At 38.5% G+C, this 14770-nt stretch overlaps 1 protein-coding gene across 25 annotated transcripts in view; it reads right to left on the minus strand.

Annotated features, from left to right (window-relative positions):
* The window catches only part of Map2 (microtubule associated protein 2), a 249074-nt gene that overhangs the window by 103224 nt on the left and 131080 nt on the right, over positions 1-14770 (minus strand). The gene's annotated exons all lie outside the window — the stretch shown is intronic.

Genomic DNA, 14770 nt, shown 5'->3' on the forward strand with positions numbered 1-14770 from the left:
CACAATCATCTCTCCACCCAGAACAGGCCATCTGTGGCTTTATCTTGGCATTATGTGAACTTTTCTTAATCTCTTCCTTTCTGTTTGCACATATGGCCATTAGGTCTCCGATGAACTCTAAGACTACTAAGAACAGTTGTGCATTTTCTTACAAACATGGAGAGAGTCCTAAGTGTCTTGTTACGTCATGCCTAAACAGAGAGACTCTATCAGGCATATGCAAATCCATGTATTCTGTTGTGTGTCTGAGAAAAAGAAAATACAGGTATAAAATGAGGTTGCATACAGAAATTAGAGATTGGACGAAACTCCTTTTGGATGTTAACATTTGCTTTGGGGGTGGGGCTAGAGAAATGGCTCAGTGGTTTAGAGTATGTTACTCTTGTAGCTCTTGGCTATCCTAACTCAAGTTCCAGGGGAGCTGATACACTCTCTGACCTCCAGAGCAGCAGGCACACACACAGTGCACAGACACACATGTAGGTGAAACACTCATAAAAAAATAAATAAAAAGGAGTTGCTTTACCAAGCAGTGAGCTTTGAGAACGCTGCTTTCTGTGTTTACTTGATACATGCTTCCCCTCCCTCCTTAAAAAGGATAAGAAGAACACTGTTCTGTCCACATGTTCATTCTACTGATTCTTTGTGATAAGTTCCATCTTCCTCAAGTATCAACATCAGTTGACATGGTGACTATGTGAAGCCATATTGTATGTAGGAAGATCTGTTTGGTTAATGGTCGGTGCCCTTGACCTACTGACATCTACTCATTTTAGAATCAACATTATACTTTAGTTTTCAAATAAGCCAAGCCTTGGCTCCATGTCTTTTTTGCACAGTAAATTTGACTGAACCAGCTATTTTTCTCTCCATGAGTACAGGTCCTACCCCATAACCCCATAACTGACAAACACTTCAGAATGGAGGTTGTTCATGGTTTGTATGAATTCTTCTCAGCATCAAGACTTGTGTTAATAAACCTCTCTTTTCAAAGATTTTGTGTGTGAAATGCACAAACAACACCTAGTGCAAAACACATCTCTTAAAATGGATCATAATTTATGTTCCATTTTTTGTGGGGCCAAACAAGGCCCAAACTATTGACTTTTCTTAGCAACTCTCAATTACAAATTAAAGAGTAAAGTCTCTAAAGAGAAGTTGAGGCTAAAGATATCATTGGTTTTTAAGAACAGATCTGAAGATCACTGGCACATGTCTACTCTTCAAGCATACTCTATGTGTTCAAGATACAGAGTTCCTCATGTCAACTGTGACACCACCTCTGTTGATTAAATACTGCATCTATTTCAGGAGCTTCTCTTAAGGCAAGCTGCAAGCCACCTTGTTCCCTTGACTTGCTCATGGAAATTTACAGGCTCAGAATCCCATCACTTGGAAAAACCAGCATAAATAATATGATTACAGTAATAAACATGCAACTTGTTACTAACATTGATAACTAATACCTTTTTTCTAACAAAATCACACATACAAACAGCCCACAGTTCTCTTAGGGAGCTCAGACAAGAACATAAGCCAGCTTTCTTCAAATCTGAAAGGGGTATAGGAGATTCAGGGGTCTCCGAAGAACCTTAGTAAAATACGACTATGGAAAAACTGAACTAACTTCCAATCTGGTTTGAATAAATGTGAAGTGCTGTCTGTTTGGGTCAACGTGGTTAATTTTATGAATTTAATCAATCTTGAAATGAATTCCTAGCTTGCCCTACTATCTAGGAATAGATGCTAGGTTCATAAGTGATTCCTGGAGACAGCGAGTTTCTGACAATCCTGCTCAGGAGGCTGATGACAGATGTCTCAAGCTTGTCAAATACTACTTGATATGAAGCCATTTACAGTAAAAACCATGACCCACAAATATCAAAGAGATGAGAGACCTTCTAACGAAAGAGGAGCTCACTGTGCACAACCATCTTTCATGAGGCTCCAACTTGGCTCTACAAAATTCAGAGGCTCACAGTATAAAATGTGTATGGAGAATTCTTTCCCCTGTAAGATGTAGAAAACAAGAAAACACTTTGCAAAAATGTTCAAAGACATGAAACCCTGCATTTTTATGATGAAAAAGGAGAAGGATTAGGAAATGAATGGACCACCTATAGCTATAACTAGAATTTGCTAGAAAATAAGAATGAGTGGGATATTAGTTACATTTACTGCCTGTGTTTATGAGTCTGACAACTTTCATAAGGTTTTCTTTCTCATGAATCTATGAGGTAACTATTATTGAAGTTTTCTGTGGAGAGCATACAACTGTAATTGGCAGAAGTAATCCTGGACCAAGCTGAACTATTGCCTTTTTAACAAATCATGCTTAGTTCTACATTTGCATATATGTGAATTTATGTATATGTGATAAATAGACTTGTATTGTATGTAAATAACTACATATCAAACACCACAGAAGAATCTACATATGTGAAGAAAGGGCAACTCTAATCAGTAGCTAAAGCTACATAAACACAAGTCTGATTCCAGTGATGAGATGACATCTGTGGTGGTTTGAATATGGTTGGCCCAGGAAGGGACACTATGAAGAGGTGTGGCCTTATTGGAGTAGATGTGGACTTGTTGGAGGAAGTGTGCTACTGTGGTGGTGGGCTTTGAGACCCTCCTCCTAGATGTCTGGGAGTCAGTCTTCTCATGTTTGCTTTCAGAACCAGATGCAGAAGTTTCAGCTCCTCCAGTGCCATACCTGCCTGGATGCTGCCATGCTTCCTGCCTTAGAAGATAATGGACTGAACCACTGAACTGTAAGCCAGACCGAATTAAGTGTAGTCCTTATAAGAGTTGCCTTGGTCATGGTGTCTCTTCCCAGCAATGGAAACACTAACAAAGACAACATTATACTGAAACTATGGAGTAAGTATCCCATGTGAAATGAGCAATCTGACTGCTACATCCATGGTCACTCACAGAGCCCTGATTCCTAGCTCTGTGCTTACCCTAGGTGTCACAAGGAAGCCTGCCACTTTTTATTCTACAACATGGACTTACAAAGAATTCATGAAACAAGAGACAAAGAAGAGGAAAAGATTTCCTCAGTCATTTACCTTTCTTTGAGGCAATGGATAAGGTAGAGTATTAGGAATGACATGATTGATTCTAGCAGGAGGGAAAGCTACCTGGGACACATTTTAGCAGAAGATGGTTAGAAGCAGCCTCTAGTGAAGACAGATTCTGTTAAGCCCACTGGGAGGATTGAGAGCAGCTGGTCATCTGGAGTATGAAAAGCCAGAGGAGGTTCAGCAGAATCTACTCTGCAGATAAGCCCCATGGGGACAGCTGAACCCTTAACACTCTGTTCAGACACATCTACTGACACTCAAATGGCCTCAGGTGGTGTAATTTAGCATGAATGTAATTTCCAGGCCTTGCTGATGACCTTGGACCACATTTGACCCCATCTTTCCTTTTGGTGCTTTCCATCTGTCATTTTTTTTTCTTTAATTGAGGGGTGGAGTAGGCAGAAAGGAGGAGAGCAACAAATAAAGTTTCAGTGCTTCAAAGCCCAAACACAGGTCTGACTTTATTCAATGAAATGTTGGAACTTTACCATTCGGTTTACAAACAGCTTAAAAGCACAAACTTGAAATATAATAATCGTAGCTAATGTGATTATTATCTGCATGTACTCTCTCAATATCTTAATATGGTTGACAACACTATTCCTGTCTACCACAGTGGAGGCTAGATAAGGTCCCAGCATCTTCCAGCTGATAAGGGGCTTACTCTGTATATGAGTGCAAGGGTACCTCACTGCACAGGGCTATATACCAGCATTTGTTAAAGCCTGTTTTTTTTTTGGGGGGGGGGGCTGCTATTCTGCTTATGAAAAAGTGTAATTTATTGACTACAGATTCTAGAGATACCTATTTTGGCAAGATAAAGGTGATTATAGTAAACAGATTTTTAAATGTATGAAGTTATTACAACAAAACTCTTTTCTAAGAGTTTCCACTTTCTAGGACTTACTCCTCATGCTGATTTAGGATGCTGTCAACACATTAAGAACGCTCTCAGTGGATCACAACATGAAGTGTCTAATCAGAAGGCAAGGGCACATGCAGGACTTGGATAGAATGAAAGATGGGTTGGTTTTTGAGAAGTAGAACTTTGGCTTAGATGTTAAAGGTGCCTTTGAGGAGAAGAAGATATTGGGTAAGTTATTAAGTCTTGCGAGTCACCAAGATTTCTGGAATCTACTTGGGGAATCTAGTGAGGAGGAAGATGAACCATCATGGAGATCTTAGGCTCATGGAGAAGACATGTTAATCTGATAATGGGAGATAGGTTCAGCTCCAAGGTGCAAACATAACAGACAAGAAGGTGTGAAATAAACTAAGCCACAGAATCAGAGATCTGGCCAGTGAGCAGGGTTTGTGTTACATAAGGGAGAAGGCTTGGAGTAGGGAAGGTGAGAAAAGAATGCACAGGATTGAAAGAAAAGAAAAGTGTATCATCTTGAGAATTATAAACTCCGATGGATCTGTCATCAGCAGAGGCTGATCACAGATAGCCTGGAGCTGCGTACAGACTTTGGACCTAGGGAGAGTATGGGGGGACGGTACATAAAAAGCTTCCAGCCCTGTCCTTGTGGGAAGAAAGAAGCAGATGAATGTGAAGCATGCTTGAAATTTAGAAGTGACAGGACATAGTACATGTTTGAATTTGTATTGTTTACAAATCAGACTTAATTTTTGTTTAGTTTGATGTAGTTTGTTTTGAGATGGTGTGTCTTGATACAGTTCTGTCAGACCTGGTGCCTTAGAGCCTCCTGCTTCTACCTTACAAAGGATGGGATTTTAGGGAAATGCTCACCATGTCCAGCTAATAATAATACTTTTAATATGAAAGCTATATAGGTAAGTAGCATAAAGCTTGAAAGTCTTCAGAAGCAAATAGAAGGTTCAAAGATATTAAACAAGTATGAGTAAGTTAGGCTGCAAGTACTGGGAAAACTCTAATCAACAGTAATTAAAATTGAAGTTGGTTTATAAGTTTATTTTTAATTAAAATCGGGTGTTGAAGCTCCAGCTATTAAATCTGTATTTGCACTAGCCGACATGACAAAAGAATGATGAATGTCATACTCCATCTTTTTAAGTACCTGTGGTGTAAATTCCACACTTGACTTCAGCGTATACCTTACTGGCCAGAAATTAGTCATATGGCCACACATCCTTTCCAAGAAGGATGGAACTTCTATTTTCAATGGTCGTGTGTTCTGGAAACCTACCAAAGAGTGGGTTTCTTATTACAGTAGAGAAAAAAAAAAAGAGAAGGTTTTCTGAGTGAAAATAATGGGAACTATGTTGACCATAGGCTAAGGACTCAATCAAATGTACCAGACTCTTGGAACAACAGCAAACTGAAAGATTATGCTTTGGATTGGCATACTTTACCTAAGTCTCCAGATACACTTTTAAAATGCTGGATGCACCAGGTCAGTTAAGCAGAGGCTTACCGGTGGTGAAAATGAATCTCTCATGCTCGAAGCAGTGGTACTTATCCAGTGTTTTGAGCACAGATGTTTATGGTCTCATTCCCTTTTCTTTTAGTAGTAGCTAGAAGCTACTGGAAAGGAATGGCACAAAAGTTAAGAGCCCTTACTGGTCTTTTACAGGACCCAAGATTGGTTCCCAGGACCTATAATGAGGAGCTCACAATCATCTCCAGCTCCATAGGATCTGACATTCTTTCTTACCCACGGCAGGCAGACATATTCTCACTTGCAAATAAAAATCTTATCTTTAAAATACATATTTTAAAACGACAAACATAGTCTATTTATATTCATTTGCATAAGTTCTCAAGGTAAATTGTGTTATGTCACTAGATCCACTGCAAACTGAGAATGAACAGGAGTCATACACAGACTTATACACACTCGTCCTCACTAGACTCTCATTGGTGTGGTTTATACTGTTGGCCATGCTGTTCCATCAGCTATTAATAAGATTATTTATTTATTGGGTATCATTAGAGATCCCATGCTTTAATAATTTAGGGAAAGCATTCATTTTCTCATCCATGAATACTTTCCAGTTTGTTGCCTTAAAGGATGCTATGACTTGTAATTTCCTTTCTGCATTTAATTTCTACTCAATAGTTCTTCAACTTCTAGACTTCTGCCATACTATTCGTATTTCCATTAAGTTTGTTTGTAATGTCATTTCATGAAATTGAGTGATACTAGCTCATCTTAAGATCTTTTTACTTCAATGGACTTAAGTACCACAATAAATGCCTCAAGTTGGAGAAACTGTCACCTGTGTGTTCGTGATGAGCACACTGAGGTTTTTCAGGTTAAACATTCATAATGACGGCTAGTGAATGACAGGATTAATGGGGATTCAGGCCAGGTCTCCCTGAATCTACAGCTTGTTTTCTAAAACAATTTTTGTTTTTGTATTTTAAAAAATTATTATACAGGGCTGAATAATGCATTTTCAGCATGTTTCCCTTATATCCAAATACATTTTCCCTTTGCTTCCTCAGTCCCAACTGGTCTCCTCTGTTTCCTGTGAATGTTTCAGATTGAAGATCTACTTTTATGTCATCTGGATCTATGAACTTTAACTGGATGAGATGGTAATCCATTTAGTGTAGATAACTTTTACTTTACTTTGCAATTAAGTCAGAGAGAGAGAGAGAGAGAGAGAGAGAGAGAGAGAGAGAGAGAGAGAGAGAGAGAGAGAGAGAGAGAGAGAGAGTGTTTGGGTGTCCAAAGTAATAAAAAATTCAGTCTTTGTCATCTGAGCAAATACACACACTCCCAGGGATTCATTTCCTAGTTGAGTATCCAAGCAGGTTGTTTAAACACATGAGACTGTGAGCCCCTCATCTGCAGTAAGTGTATCAGCAGGACAATAAAGCCCACCTCTCTCACTCCACAGATTGCTGTGAGCCATGGGACACTGCATGTCAGAAAACATTGTGTACTACTTAAAATATGGTTCGAAGGGTTATTTCTTTTTTTTTTTCCCTTGAAATTCAAATACATTACTCCAACAATGTATAAGCTGATGTTTCATGAGCAAACTATAGAGAGCAGAATTGAAAAAAATGCACTGCCTATCATGTTGCATTTATTATTCCTCTCTTAAATTTTTTTTGGACCATCCACTCTCCTGGAAATGAAAAGTACAGCATTCTGAACAGTTCAATGACTTGTTTGGATCATAATTTCTTCCCATATGTTTTATTTCCTTCACATTTTTATTCTTACTTCCCATATTTCTGAACTACCAACACAATCTTGTCAATTATTTGAGAGATTTCTGCACCTACTCTTTGAGACTAGGTAGTCTACTTAGGCTTTTATTTTAAGAGTCTGGAATATTTCAAATTCACCTCTAAGTACACTAAAGTGTATGCTAACCTGAAACACAGTGAGGGTAGAAGCATTAATATCTACAGATTGTATTTTTTTCATTGTGTTGAGTCACAGTTGCTTATGATTAGCAAGATATTTCTAAAACTTATACAAAACAGGAATATATCTATATCTATATCTATATCTATATCTATATCTATATCTACATCTACATCTACATCTATATCTATATATTTCATCTTAGACCCAGAACAAGATGTCCCCCCCAAAAAATGCAAAACCACTATTTCTTCAGCTCCTATATGTTATAAAAATACATTGGTTACAATGTGTTAAATGGACTAGCTTTGTTTTAACTAATGCCAGACAGAGATCAATGTACATCCGGCTTCTTTAATGGTCATAATCCAGGGTCATTAATACTGAGAGAGAATTTTAAGAAAGGTTAATTCAAACCACGTGAATCAAACTCAAACAGAATCCATGGGCTAAGGCAATTGATTAATGTTCAATCATTCAAAAAATAGAAACAAATGACAAAAGCTTTGCATTCAAATCCTCAAAAACAATTCCAGTTTTAACTTAGTTATACAAAGACCACCACCACTGTCCATATAGAAAGACTAACACACACACGCGCGCGCACACACACACACACACACACACACACACACACACCTCATTCTTTTTGCTTCCCCTTGGCAAATGTTCAAGAGCACTTTGTGTAGACAGAATAGGTCCAAAGGTGCCTGAAACTCCTCCATCTCTTTTTAAGTATCTTTCCCGAGCACTCTTGGGAAAAAAAATGTGATCAATTTGTTGACTTCTCTTCATTTGAATTTAACTTGTTATTTCATGTAATTTTTAAACTCAAGTTTTTAGGGTGTTATTTGCTCCAATTAGGCTACTCAAGTATTTACTGAATTGTAAAATAGAAGTGCTAAGTCTAGAAACCTGGCCATGGCATGGTTAGAAATAAAATGAGGTCTGTGAAAACGTGTCAACTGCTAATAAGAAAGAGTGCTGCTGCTGTTAGCAGACACACTTAAGCCATTCTTCTTATGTGGGCAAGCCTTGTTTTGTTTAGATAGTTTAAAGTTCTTGCACATTGTGTGAAAGGACTCAGTGAAATCACTGTTCCTGGATTCCTAGTGCTAGAAGGAAAAACTCTTATAACCCAGCAATGGTGGTGGGAAGCTGAGTTTCCTTCTGCCCATGTATCAAGGTTGCCCTTAAAAAGATTTGCATAGTTTATATCTTGCCTGAATAAGTTTTCATGCATCATGTGTGCAGGACCTTAGAGAGGCCAGAGGAGGGAGCTGGATCACCTGGACCTGGAGTTACAGGTAATTTTGAGTTGTTATGTGGGGCTGGGGCAAAAGTGGGTCATCTGCAAGAACACTATGCCACCATGTCCCCAGTCTCGTGAACCAAGGTTTCTTATGAATACTTAGCCACCTTCCCATAACAATCTGAAGAAGTCTTCAATGGAGTACGATTCAACCAACAAATGCTATGCCACTGAGAAATCATTTTTATGATGTATGAGTGAGGGGTTTTACTTAACTCAGAAACTACTCTTAAAAATTCTATGTGGCCCTTAGAAGATTCCCTCAAAGCTTATATTAAGATGTGAGTAGAATATTTAGCACACGTGCAGCTCAGTGTTCATTTGGGTCTCCCAGCAACTGGAGAGGGGGCTGTCCCTATAGCTGTTGCTTGTCTGTGCAGTCTATTCCCCTGCCAGGGATGCCTTGTCTGGCCTCAGTGGGAGAGGATGTGCCTAGCCCTGCAGAGACTTGATGGGGCAGGGTTAAGGGATACCTAAGGCAGGTGGGGAAGGTGCTCCACCCTCTCAGAGAAGAAGGGGAAGGGTATGAAAGGAGGGACTGGAGGGGGGCACAAGGAGCGGGAGAGTAACCTGGATGTAAAGTGAATAAGTAAATAAATAAATGAACAAAATGATGTGGGTGGAAAAAGATAGGATGCCGGCTCTGGGAGTTTTGCATGAAGAGGATGCTAATGGCACTGGCTAAGTGAACACTGGGCTGACCCTCTAGGCCAGTGGTTCTCAACCTTCACATCCTGTGACCCTTTAATACAGTTCCTCATTTGGGGGATGACCCCCGAGTCATAAATTATTTTGTTGCTATTTTATAACTGTAATTTTGATACTGTTATGAATCATAATGTAAGCTAAATATCATATACAGGATATCTGAGATGCAACCCCCAAAGGGATCACAACCCACAGGTTGAGAACCAATGCACTAAGCAGAGAAGAGATTCAGATGAATTAGGAGTGCAGGAATAGAGAACTGGAACTCAGAAACTGGCCCCGAGTTATATAGAATGACATTCCCAAACCTGAACCACAAGAATTCATTATGTTGTAATAAGCAGGGACCACAGGCAGAAAAAATGAAATGCCTCCAGCTCATTATGGCCGGCTTAATGGATCATTCACAAAACAATGGGCCATAATGACAAAAGCTCAGGAGTGAACCAGGCAATTCTCCCTTACCTCAGAGAGGCTGAGGAGGATGGAATCTTATTACACAAAAGCAAGGGCTCATGCTAGACTGGCTTATGGCAGTGGCTCTGATAATTTCTGTTGTTGAGGCAATGGCTCTGATAATTTCTGTTGTTGAGGTGACAGGTATTTTCCTTCTAACCTCTCACAACTAAGAGTGTAGTTCCAGCAACACTGTCACCTGACACATGTCCAAATATAGAACCTCAGAACCCCTTCTGCCCTTAGCATTCAGAATCGGAACATTAAAAGGATCCATGCCCTTCACTTCTGCTTTCCAGTTTCAGAGGCAGCTCTCTTAGCATCTCCTCTTTCTGTCATAAAACCCGTGCTCTCCAAAGTAGTCATGGTAGCAATGAGTGAGTTTTACTTGTTAGCCCACTGACTATCTCTTTCTCTAGACAGAAACTGCATAGTCCAGGAAAGAACAAGGAGTCTAGAGTGCAAAAAATATTAATTGGCTGAGTGGGTGAATTTGCCTTCCAAGTTAGAAGAAAGTCTAGACATTATTTCTACATCTTGACATCATTTCTTTACCACAAGAAACTCCCCACTTTTTTTCTTTTGCTCTAATCTATAAGGTCTTGCTACCCAGCCCCAAATCCTCATCTCTATTCATGATTCCCACTTTGTTAGGACCTTGTTCTATACATGAATTCTTCTTCTACTTTTACATGCAGCCATCCCTCTTTATCCGCCTAACCCTTTTCTTGAATCTTCTCATATTAACAAGCACCAAAGGCCATTGAGTTCTAATACTGCTTCCTTGCCTTCCTCTGATATTTTGTTTTTCTCTGGGTCGTTAGCTTGTTAAGCATATTTTTATATTGTTTATAAGTTCTTCTGTCTGTCACATAATTGGACTGGCTTGCAACAAGGTTTAAAATCAAAACTAAAATACGTACAAACATCAGAGTATCTGTCCCTTCATCCATAAAGTGAGGATAACTTACCAACAGCACTGTTACAATGAAAGTGTCTACCACATACTAGCTGGCACTAACAGAGGCTCAGATACTGTTTCATGGAACGAACCAGACACACATTTTGAACTGCCATATTATATCTGGCTAAGAATTTAGCAACATAGAATGTGACTTTGGCTTTTGGTGACATCCATTGGAAGTCACCTGAGCTGCAGGGGTGAGGTACAAATGATTCTGTTGTAGTGTTATGATGGTTGTGGAAAGACTGGTTAATAAAGGTAATCAATGTCTATGTGTCAGGAAATTATGCAAGTAAGAAAATGTGAGGATCTTAAGATCATGATGAATGGAAAAAGGGCAAAATTCTATTATGTATTCCCTGGTCTCAATTACAATAAAATGAAAGAAAGGGAGATGAAGAATTGACCACAACCTATAAATTGTAGGATCATGGGTGAGTATTACTCCTTTTCTCATATAAAAAGTAGATTTATAAAATGTATAAGATGTAGATTGAAATATTTTATCCCTGCGTTTTTCTGAAGGATGCAAGTATTAGTTTTGTTTTCTAACATATTCGCTCTGCACTTCTTTGTTGCTTTTGTTTGTCCTCTATTCCTTCTCTGTTGCCAATGCCTGTCTTATTCTGCATCTATATTGAGGGTGCTGCTCCTTTTCTTCTCTTTGTTTCTGATCTCACTCCTTTCTTGGTAACATCATCCCCAGCCTCCAGACCTTTCTCCCTCCATCTTGCAATCTCCTACTCCAGAGCACTCACAGGTCAACCCTTCATGCCCCACCCACTTATCTTCATCTTTTAACACACCCTCTTCCACTCATTTAGCATTTATTGGCAGTCTGTTACTTGTCTTCTGTAAATTCAAGGGTCATTAAAAAGAGAACTCCTTGCTGCAAGTATCTCTCAGACACATTTCTCTAAGTCACTTCTTTATCAAATGTGAACTTTGAAGTCACCTTGGAGTCATTCATTTGCCTTTTATTTCTCTCAACAGTCAATCAACTGATGCATTTGAATATACAATCAGTGCTCTTAGGGCCCCCCTTTTTTTCCTGTATGGCAGCACCTAACATGATGCTTTGTACAACGTGCTTACTTCAACAGTCTTAAACAGAGCTGTAAGAGAAAGAACCTGGAAATAGTTGGGCATAGTTATCTTCTATTTAAATAAATATCATGCAAATGAATAAGAATAAAACCACACAAAGACAAAGCAAAAAGTAAAAACTCAGTGTGCTCTTTGAAATCATCTTCCACGCTTCTATGTCCATCTAAGTGACATTTTCACTTCTCCGTTCAAAAGGGGGAGCAGTAATTTCACATGGTACAGCATCGCACTGTTCACATACTCTTCCACACTTTGTTTCTAAGAATCTCCTTGATTTGACCTACGTTCTAGACCTTCTGAGATCCACCTCTGCTTCTCAGGCTTGGCCAATCCTTCTTTGCTTATTTTAATGTTTGCTTTTCCCGAAGCCCCTCCAGTGCAGTATCTCCCTTGACTTCCGGGATTTCCCTCCTAATACCTCATTCTCCAGTACTCCGTGTAATGAAGTCCCTGAGGAAATGACACTTGTTTGCAATGGTACAAGGGGATTGAAGTGCTTCTCTATCCTGCTCTACCGCATCAGCTGACTTCAGGAACTATTCTGTTGGAGCTACTTTTTCACAAGAAGAGGGTCTGAATACATACTGTATATCTGTTAGTTCACTGGTGATTTTTAGGGTCACTTGTTCTTAAGTTTGGATATTTTTTCCAACACTCACGACACAACTTTCCACACTATTTCAGACACTTGAGCCTTTTGTGACAAAGTCAAGCATAAAAGTCTTTACAAAATATAATAAATAAGAGTTGTGATATTTCACTCCCAAATTCTCTAATGTTCACAGATAGATCATACAACTAATTATAAAATTCCATGATAAAGATAAGAAAAATGCTTTATTAATTCATTTAAAAACCTCTGAATTGATCTGCCAGCTTTCTTTGAAGTACTCCTAATTAAATGTATCATATAAAATACATGAAAGCATGAGTATTATATATACATATATATTTAATATATAAGAATGTGAATGATGTAATTATTTAGACATATACTTCTATTACATGTAAATGAGAATCTGCAAAGTATACTGTTTTGATAATACTGTAGCCTTGTATAATACATATAAATAAATATTTAATATTTAATATACATATAAGTAAATAATTGTGAACAAAAAATCTTCTAGAAATGTTTCATATGTATGGATTTTTATGAGGACTTCAGGCCAGACTCAAAAATTATACTGTTGGAGCCTCAGTTCAGTCATCTATAAAATGGAGACTGTATCTATGTCTGAGGATTTTGCAGGAGAGTTAAATGAGATATCATATGCTAAGAGCTTAAGATAATGTCAGGCAGATACTTAACAGTAACAAGTTATAGTTCTAATTAACAAAAGCAAGTGACAATAAATTGCATTCTCTACAATTATTATAATTCTAAAAGTTTCTTTACAGAGTCTTTAGCTATAGAGAATTAAAAATTCCTGTATCCTTCCCTTCTTTATTTTTTGCTTTTCAAATCAGGTTCTATTGTTCTAGACACACTGTGGTCTGGAACCAGCAATCCTGCCTCGGCCACCTGAATTCTGGGACTACAGGGAAGCTACCACTCCTGCTTATATAATATAGTCTTCACTGTTCTCTTGCTTTTGTGATATCATTTCTAGTATGGCATTTGCAGAGAAATCAAGAGATCAAGTCCTCTGGCCCTCTTCTACCGCAGAAGCTTGGCAGGAGACCCAAAATGTAGTCAGCAGAGTCGAGCCTGGAATGCTGTGTGGGAGGTGCCCATAAGCAAAGCCCGGGCTGCAGTTTGCCTTTTTTTTCTCCTTCTGGTGAAATTCATTTTCCTCTTTAATAATTTTCCATATAATCTTAAGAAATTTTCACACGTAGATCTATCTGCCTTTCTACCAAAATAATTTATCTAATAATACTAACTAGGGACAGAATGTATCTCAGTGGTAGAGTGACTGGGATTTGAGTTCTGGGCTCATACACCACCACTAAAAACAGTAATTATTAATAGGACACATAGATACAAGTTTTATCCATTTACAAATTAAGTAGCTAAATAGATATTAATGGAAACTGTTGTGGTTCAGCCACTATTTTGTGCGTTAAAATATGACTGGAAGAAAATTCAGTAAATGAGTTAACAGTCGTTCAGACAATATTGATTAGTCACACCATGGCACTGAGGCCGGCCTTACAATTGTAGGAGTCAAGCCTGTTTGGATTTGATTCACTAACAGGTATTTTAACAAACAGGCTCGTTCTACAGAAAGTCCATCAGCATACCCCATAGATGTTTTCAAAATGGCCATAGGAAAGGAGGCAATGGAGGCCTCTTGATGGTCATATGCAATGTCTCCAATGCCTACACAAAAATGCAATGGAGCCGAGCAGTTCATGTTGGCAGTGTATTGCAGACTTCTTGTTGAATAGGACATCAATAATTTCATCTTTTTAAACTAGCACAGATATCCCAAAGCTCAAAATAAGTATGACAGGTTTCTGAATACATCTGAAAGCTGGAAATCAGACCATGTGGTGTGTGTGTGTGTGTGTGTGTGTGTGTGTGTGTGTGTGTGTGTGTGTGTTCTACAGGGATTTGGTCAGAAAAGAAAATAAGAAATCGACAATTTTCATCAAATATAACAAAGTGTTTTCATTAACTCTAAGTGAAGCCTCAAAAAAGAATGATTTGTAGAGTTTTACAATATAAGGAAAGTACAGGGGTGGGGATGAGTCTTGTTTGAGGCTTACACATACAATTCTCCTGAAGAATTTCTGAGACAAGAAAAATGCATAATCATTTCATTTGTTTTAAGACCAAAACATGGCATCACTTTGGAGAGCACACTAATTTATTTTT

This window comes from Arvicanthis niloticus, chromosome 3 (genome assembly GCF_011762505.2).
Source record: "Arvicanthis niloticus isolate mArvNil1 chromosome 3, mArvNil1.pat.X, whole genome shotgun sequence".
Lineage (NCBI taxonomy): Eukaryota > Metazoa > Chordata > Mammalia > Rodentia > Muridae > Arvicanthis > Arvicanthis niloticus.